Source organism: Dipodomys spectabilis, unplaced genomic scaffold, assembly GCF_019054845.1.
Source record: "Dipodomys spectabilis isolate Male_0828 unplaced genomic scaffold, ASM1905484v1 ptg001493l, whole genome shotgun sequence".
Taxonomy (NCBI): Eukaryota; Metazoa; Chordata; class Mammalia; order Rodentia; family Heteromyidae; genus Dipodomys; species Dipodomys spectabilis.
Window position 1 is genome coordinate 558 of NW_024872170.1, and position 8,536 is coordinate 9,093.

At 56.8% G+C, this 8,536-nt stretch overlaps 1 pseudogene; it reads left to right on the top strand.

Moving 5' to 3' along the window:
* Positions 1-840: 840 nt before the first annotated feature.
* On the top strand, positions 841-7,827 carry LOC122103055 (annotated as a pseudogene).
* Positions 7,828-8,536: the final 709 nt, after the last annotated feature.

Consider the following 8,536-nt stretch of genomic DNA (forward strand, 5'->3'; position numbering starts at 1 on the left):
GGATATCAGGTCCCCGGATGTTAGATGTTAGTACCCCGGATGTTGGATATCAGATCCTCGGATGTGGGATGTTAGTGCCCTGGATGTTGGAGGACAGGTCCACGGATGTTAGATCTTAATGCCCCGGATGTGGGAAATCAGGTTCCCGGATGTTAGATGTTAATGCTCCGGATGTTGGAGATCAGGTCCCCGGATGTTAGATGTCAGGTCCCCGGATGTTGGAGATCAGGTCCCCGGATGTTGAATCTTACTGCCCCGGATGTTGGATATCAGATCCTCGGATGTGGGATGTTAGTGCCCTGGATGTTGGAGGACAGGTCCACGGATGTTAGATCTTAATGCCCCGGATGTGGGAAATCAGGTTCCTGGATGTTAGATATTAATGCTCCGGATGTTGGAGATCAGGTCCCCGGATGTTAGATGTCAGGTCCTCAGATGTTGGAGATCAGGTCCCCGGATGTTGGAGATCAGGTCCCCGGATGTTGAATCTTACTGCCCCGGATGTTGGATATCAGGTCCCCGGATGTTACATGTTAGTACCCCGGATGTTAGAGCTCAGTTCCCCGGATGTTCCACCAGGAGAACTGTATAGACATCTAGTGGACCTCAGGTCCCCGGATGTTGGATGTTAGGTCCCCGGATGTTGGAGTTCAATTCCCAGGATGTTAGATCTCAGTTCCCTGGATGTTGAAGATCAGGTCCCCGGATGTTGGATATCAGATCCCCGGATGTGGGATGTTAGTGCCCCGGATGTTGGAGATCAGGTCCTCGGAGATTAAATCTTAGTATACCCCAGATGTGGGAAATCAGGTTCCCGGATGTTAGATATTAGTACCCCAGATGTTGGAGATCAGGCACCCGGATGTTGGATATCAGATGCCTGGATGTTGGATCTTTGTGTCCCAGATGTTGGAGACCAGGTACCCGGATGTTTGAGCTCAGGTCCCAGAGTGGATCTTAGTTGCCCGGATGTAGGCCCTCAGGTCCCCGGATGTTGGGCCTTAGATCCCTGGATGTAGGAGCCCAGTCCACAGATATAGATCTTAGTACCCTGGATGTGGGATCTCAGGGCCCCAGATGTTGGATCTTAGATCCCCGGATGTTGGACCTCAGGTCCCCGTATGTTCTTGGCTGTGACTCAGTTTCCCTCTCCCCCCACAGCACCCCACACCTGGACGGCCTGGCCCGGGACGGCGTGCGGCTGACCCAGCACCTGGCGGCAGCGTCTGTCTGCAGCCCGAGCCGTGCGGCCTTCCTGACGGGACACTACCCTGTGTGCCTGGGTTGGTATGGGGGAGTGGGACATCTGGGGAACGGAGGGGGCGGTGGGAGGGAGGTGGGGGCAGGACATCCAGGGATCTGAGAGACAACATCCGGGATACTAAGATCCAACATCCGTGGACCTGATATTCAACATCTGGGGATCTGAGACCCAACATCCGGGGATCTAAAGCCCAACATCCGGGGAACTGAGCACCAACATCCGGGGCACTGAGCTCTAACATCCAGGGACTTCATCTCTGATATCCGGGTTACTAAGATCCAACATCCGGGGATCTAAGCACAAACATCCGGGGCACTGAACTCTAACATCCGGGGACCTTATCTCTAACATCCATTGTACTAAGATCCAACATCCTGGGATCTGAGGCCTAACATTCTGGGAACTGAACTCCAACATCCGAGGACCTGACATCCACCATCCGGGGTACTAAGATCCAACATCCGGGAACCTGAGCCCCAACAGCCGGGGAACAGAGCTCCAACATCTGGGGATCTGAGGGCCAACATACCTGAATCTGAGCTCCACTATCCGGGGTTGTAAGACCCAACATCCAGGGAACTGAGCTACAACATCCGGGTAACTGAAGTCCAACATCTGGGGTCCTGATATCCACCATACAGCGCACTGAACTCCATCATCCGGGGATCTGAGGGCCAACATCCGGGATACTAACATCAAACATCCGGAGACCTGAGGTCCAACATCCAGGGAACTGAGGCTCAACATCGAGGGCACTGATGTCCACCAGAGGGAGGGGAGGACTACTCTGAGGATCTCAGGTTCAAATTCCTGAGACTCTGGGACTTCCCCCCTGAAACGCCAGGAAACCGGAAGTGATGCCATATTGGTTTCCCCCGGGGGCTCCCAGGGCTGGGGTCCTTTCCACCCCGGGTGCACAGGTCCCAGGCTATCCCAGACACAGCAGGCCTTCCCCCTGAAGGTGTTAGATGCCCCCTCCTGACCCAGGACGCCATCATCACTGACCTAGGGTCCTTCTCCTCTCTCTTGGAAGGCATGGTGACCACCAACGGGGCACGCGTGCTGCAGTGGGCAGCCGTGTCGGGCGGGCTGCCCACCTCCGAGATCACCTTCGCCAAGATCCTGCAGGAGCAGGGATACGCCACCGACCTCATAGGTAAGAGAGAAGTCATCCATCCACCCATCCATCCATCCACCCATCCCCCATCCAATCACCCATCCATCCATCCATCCACTCATCCATCCATCCATCCACCCATCCATCTATTCATCCATCCATCATCCATCCACCCAGCCATCCATCCATCCACCTCCATCCATTCATCCATTCACCCACCCATCCATCCACCCATCCATTCATCCACCCACCCACCCATCCATCCACCCATCCATCCATCCATCCATCCACCCACCCATCCATCCATCCATCCACCCATCCACCCACCCATCCATCCATCCACCCACCCATCCATCCATCCATCCACCCATCCATCCATCCATCCATCCACCCACCCATCCATCCATCCATCCATCCATCCATCCACCTATCCATCCATCCATCCATCCACCCACCCAACCATCCACCCACCCATCCATCCACCCATCCATCCACCCATCCATGCACCCATCCACTCATCCATTCACTCATCCATCCATCTCTTCCCCTCCAGGCAAATGGCACCTGGGCCTCAACTGTGAGTCCCCCACTGACCACTGCCACCACCCCCTGAACCACGGGTTTGACTCCTTCTTCGGGTCCCCTTCACCCTGATGGGGGACTGCCTGCAAGCGGAGCCCTCGGAGAAGCGAGCACGTCTTCAAGGGCCCCTGGACCTGGGGGCACAGCTGCTGCTGCTTTCCCTGCTCTGCCTGACCGCTGGGAAGCTCACGGGCCTGCTGGGCCTGCGCTGGGTGCCCTGGGTGCTGGGCCCCGGATGTGGGGCCTTGCTCCTGGCCTGCACCTCCCGCCTCCTGGGTGTCTTCATCGTCCATGCCGACTGCTTCCTGATGAGGGATCACCAGGTCGTCCAGCAGCCTCTGAGGTTTGAGGCCAGCGCGGGGCTCTTCTTGTGGGAGGCTGAGGCCTTCATCCACAGGTCAGCCTGGGGTCGGGGAGGGGGACAGATGCCATCTACTAGATCTCTATAGTCAACTGGTAGACCTTAGATCCCCGGATGTACATCCAGTAGATCTCTATAGTCAACTGTCAACCTCAAATCCCCGAATGTTCCACTAGATCTCTATAGGCATCTGGTAGACCTCAGATCCCCGGATGTACATCCAGGAGATCTCTATAGTCAACTGGTCAATCTCAAATCCCCGGATGTTCCATCAGTAGATCTCTATAGACATATGGTAGACCTCAGATCCCCGGATGTACATCTACTAGATCTCTATAGTCAACTGGTAGACCTCAGGTGCCCAGATGTATATCCAGTAGATCTCTATAGTCAACTGTCAACCCCAAATCCCTGGATGTTCCATCAATGGATCTCTATAGACATCTGGTAGACCTCAGGTCCCTGGATGTTCCATCTAGTAGATCTGTAGAGACATCTGGTAGACCTCAGATCAGACCATGATCGATTATTGGTAGTATTGATCAGATCATGATCGATTATTGGTAATAACTGATCAGATGATGTTTGATTATTGGTAATAACTGATCAGCTCATGTTCAATTATTGGTATTATCGATCAGATGATGTTCGATTATTGGTATTATCGATCACATCACAATCGAATATTGGTATTATTGATCAGATCCTGTTCGATTATTAGTAATATCTGATCAGCTCATGTTCTATTATTGGTCATATCAATCAGATGTTTGATTATTGGTAATAACTGATCGGATCACGATCGATTATTGGTATTTTTGATCAGATCACTATTGATTATTGGTATTATCGATCAGATCACTATTGATTATTGGTATTATCGATCACATCACCATCGATTATTGGTATTATCGATCAGATCAGGATCAATCAGGTCGGTTATTGGTGAGGTTATTGATGATGGGGGCGGGGTGTGACGTGGGTCCGCAGGCACCAGGCCTGCCCCTTCCTCCTCCTCGTCTCCTTCCTCCATGTCCACGTCCCACTGGTCACCTCACCTGCCTTCCGGGGCCGCAGCGCGCACGGCGCCTACGGCAACAACGTGGAGGAGCTCGACTGGATGGTGGGTGAGTGCGGGGGGGCAGGAACTGAGGCATGGTGCTTGGGATGGGGGAAACTGAGGCACGGGGGTGGGGTGAGTGGGATAGGGAAACTGAGGCACGGGGGTGGGGTGAGTGGGTTGGGGGAAACTGAGGCACAGAGATGGGGTGAGCGGAATGGGGGAAACTGAGGCATGGGAACGAGGTCAATGGGTTGGGGTACACTGAGGCACGGTGCATTTGGGTAAACTGAGGCACGGGGACGGGGTCAGTGTGTTGGGGAAAAACTGAAGCATGGGGTTTGGGTAAACTGAGGCACGGTGCATTTGGGTAAACTGAGTCACTGGGCATGTTGGGGGTAAACTGAGGCACGGTGCACTTGGGTAAACTGAGGCACGGTGCATGTTGGGTAAACTGAAGCACGGTGCATGTTCAGGGTGAACTGAGGCACGGTGCATTTGGGTAAACTGAGGTATGGTGGATGTGGGTAAACTGAGGCCCGCGTATAGGGGTAAACTGAGGCACGGTGCATGTTGGGTAAACTGAGTCACTGGGTATTGGGGTAAACTGAGGCACGGTGTATTTGGGTAAACTGAGTCACTGGGCATGTTGGGTAAACTGAGGCATGGTGTATGTTGGGTAAACTGAGTCACTAGGCATGTTGGGTAAACTGAGGCACGGGGACGGGGTCAGCGGGTTGGGGTAAACTGAGGCATGGTGCATTTGGGTAAACTTAGGCATGGTGCACTTGGGTAAACTGAGGCCCAAATATAGGGGTAAACTGAGGCACGGTGCATGTTTAGGGTAAACTGAGGCACGGTGCACTTGGGTAAACTGAGGCAAAGTGCATTTGGGTAAACTGAGGCACAGTGCATGTTGGGGGTAAACTGAGGCCCGGTGAGCGTTGAGGGTAAACTGAGGCACGGTGCCTGTTGGGTAAACTGAGTCACTGGGCATTGGGGATAAACTGAAGCACGATGGAAATTTGTAAACTGAGTCACAATGCATGTTGGGTAAACTGAGGCACGGTGCCTGTTGGGGGCAAACCGAGGCACGGTGGATGCTGGGGGTAAACTGAGGCACGGACCCATTCCCCCCCCCCCCGCAGGGCGACTGCTGGCAGCGCTGGACGGCGCGGGGCTGGGGAGCCATACCCTCGTCTACTTCACGTCGGACCACGGTGCCTCGCTGGAGGCCCGGGCTGGGGGCGCCCACCTCGGGGGTTCCAACGGCGTGCACCGAGGTGAGGGGAAAACTGAGGCAGGGTGGGCGGGGCCTCCCACGAGGCCCGACCCCGCCTCTTGACCTTTGCCCTTCGCCCCCCCCTTGCAGGTGGCAAAGGCATGGGCGGCTGGGAGGGCGGCATCCGGGTCCCTGGGCTGGTGCGCTGGCCCGGAATGCTGCCCGCAGGGCGCCTGGTCCCTGAGCCCACCAGCCTCATGGACCTGTTCCCCACCGTGGTGCGCCTGGCCGGGGCCTGGGTTCTGGCGGACAGGTAGGAGTTCACCGGCCTGGGTCCCCACGGGGTGGAGGAGAAGGGGGGTCATCCGGGGCCTCGGGGATCCCGAGGGGGGGAGGCTGAGGCCTGCACATCCGGGTCTCTGGTTGCTCAGAAGCCTGCACATCCGGGTCTCTGAGGGCTCAGACCTGCACATCCGGGTCTCTGGGGGCTCAGGAGCCTGCACGTCCGGGTCTCTGAGACCCAAGACCCAGGGCTCAGGCCTTGACATCCGGGTCTCTGGGGGCTCAGAAGCCTTTACATCCGGGTAACTAAGGGCTCAGGCCTGCAAATCTGAGCCTCTGAGCACTCAGAAGCCTGGACATCTGGGTCTCTGAGGACGCAGGCCTTCATATCCGGGTCTCTAAGGCATCAGGGCTGCACATCCAGATCTCTGAGTACCTAGGCCCAGGTCTCAGGCCTGGACATCCGGGTCTCTGAGGGCTCAGGCCTGCACATCTGGGTCTCTGAGGGCTCAGAAGCCTGCACATCTGGGTCTCTGGGATCTGAAGCCTGCACATCCGGGTCTCTGGGGGCTCAGAAACCTCGACATCCGGGTCTCTGGGATTTCTGGCCTGCACATCTGGGCCTCTGAGCGCTCAGAAGCCTGCACATCCGGGTCTCTAAAGGCTCAAGCCTTGACATCCAGGTCTCTGGGATCTCTGGCCTGCACATCCGGGTCTCTGGGGGCTCTGGCCTGCACATCTGGGTCTCTGAGCGCTCAGAAGCCTGCACATCCAGGTCCCGCAGGGAGGTGGAAGGCCGGGACCTGATGCCCGCGCTGCTGGGGACGGCGCAGGCCGCAGGCCACGACTTCCTGCTGCACTACTGCGAGGCCCGGCTGCACGCCGTGCGCTGGTTCAACCACCCAAGTGAGTGCCTCGACCTCCTCTTGGCCCCGGGGCGGGGGAGGGAGCTGCATGCATGCGTGCAGGGACTCGGATGCAAGGCCTGGGGGTGGGAGACCCGGATGTGGGAATCCCCGGATGTGGGAATCCTGGGATGTGAGGACCTGGATGGAAGGCATGAGATGGGAATCCCCGGATGTAAGGTCCCGGATGTGAAGTCCCCGATGGGAATTCCCGGATGTGAGGTCCCAGATGAGAATCCCTGGATGTGAGGCCCCGGATGTGAGATCCCGGATGTGAGGCCTCGGATGGGAATCCCCAGATGTGAGGCCCCGGATGTGAGGTCCCAAATGGGAATCCCTGGATGTGAGGTCCCAGATGAGAATCCCCGGATGTGAGGCCATGGATGTGAGTCCCCGGATGTGAGGTCCCACGTGTGAATCCCCGGATGTGAAGCCCAGATGTGAATCCCCAGATGTGAAGCCCTGGATGTAAGGTTCTGGATGTGAGGTCCCGGATGTGAATTCCCAGATGTGAGGTCCTAGATGGGAATCCCCGGATGTGAATACCCAGATGTGAAGTCCTGGATGGGAATCCCCGGATGTAAGGTCTTGCATGTGAATGCCCGGATGTGAATCCCTGGATGTGATGTCCTGGATGTGAATTCCCGGATGGGAATCCCCGGATGTGAGGCCCTGGATGTTACTCCTTTCTCCCCACACCCCCCGCAGGCCGCACGGTGTGGAAGCTGCACTTCGCCACTCCACGCTTTGACTCGCCATGCTCGGGTGCCTGCCTCGGTTTCCCTGCCTGCGCCTGCTCAGAGCGGCGAATGACCCGCCACCTGCGGCCACTGCTCTTTGACCTGACGGCAGACCCGGGGGAGACCCGCCCGCTTCAGGGCCCGATGGCGACGCGCAGGGGGCCGCAGTGGCCGGGATGCTGCGCACGCGCCACCCCCTCGTGGCCCTGCCCCTCGCCCCTGCACACAACACCTGGAGCCCGCGCCTGCAGCCCTGCTGCTCGCCCGGACCGCTCTGTGCCTGCGACCACCTGATCCCCGACCTCTGACCCCGACCCGACCCCCAACCCCCAACTTCCCCAGGGCTATGGCAGATCCTGGCTTGCGCCTCTCACATCCGGGGGCTCACATCCGGGTATTAAACATCCGGGTATACTCAAATACAGAGATTCCCACATCTGGGGATTCCCACATACAGACTCTCACATCCAGGGATTCCTACATCCGGGGATTCTCACATCTGGGGATTCCTACATCCGGGGATTCTCACATCCGGGGATTCTCACTTCTGGTGACACATCCGGGGATTCCCGGGGATGTATTTACAAATCCGGGGAATCCCACATCCGGGGACTTTTACACCCTGGGATTCTCACAACCAGAGACCCTCACATCCTGGGACTTTTACATTCGAGGATTCTCACATCCAGAGACTCTCACATCCGGAAATTCTCACATCCAGAGATTCCCACATCCGGGTATTCTCATATCCGGGGATTCCCACATCCGGGGATTCTCAGACCAGGGAATTCCCACATCTGGGGAAATCTCACATCCAGAGACTCTCACATCCAGGGATTCCCACATCTGGGGATACTCGCATCCAGGGATTCTCATATCTGGGGATTCCCACAGCCGGGGATTCTCACATCCGGGGATTCCCACATCTAGAGATTCCTACATACAGGGATTGTCATATCCAGGGACTTTTACATCCAGAGACTCTCACATGCGGGGATTCTCA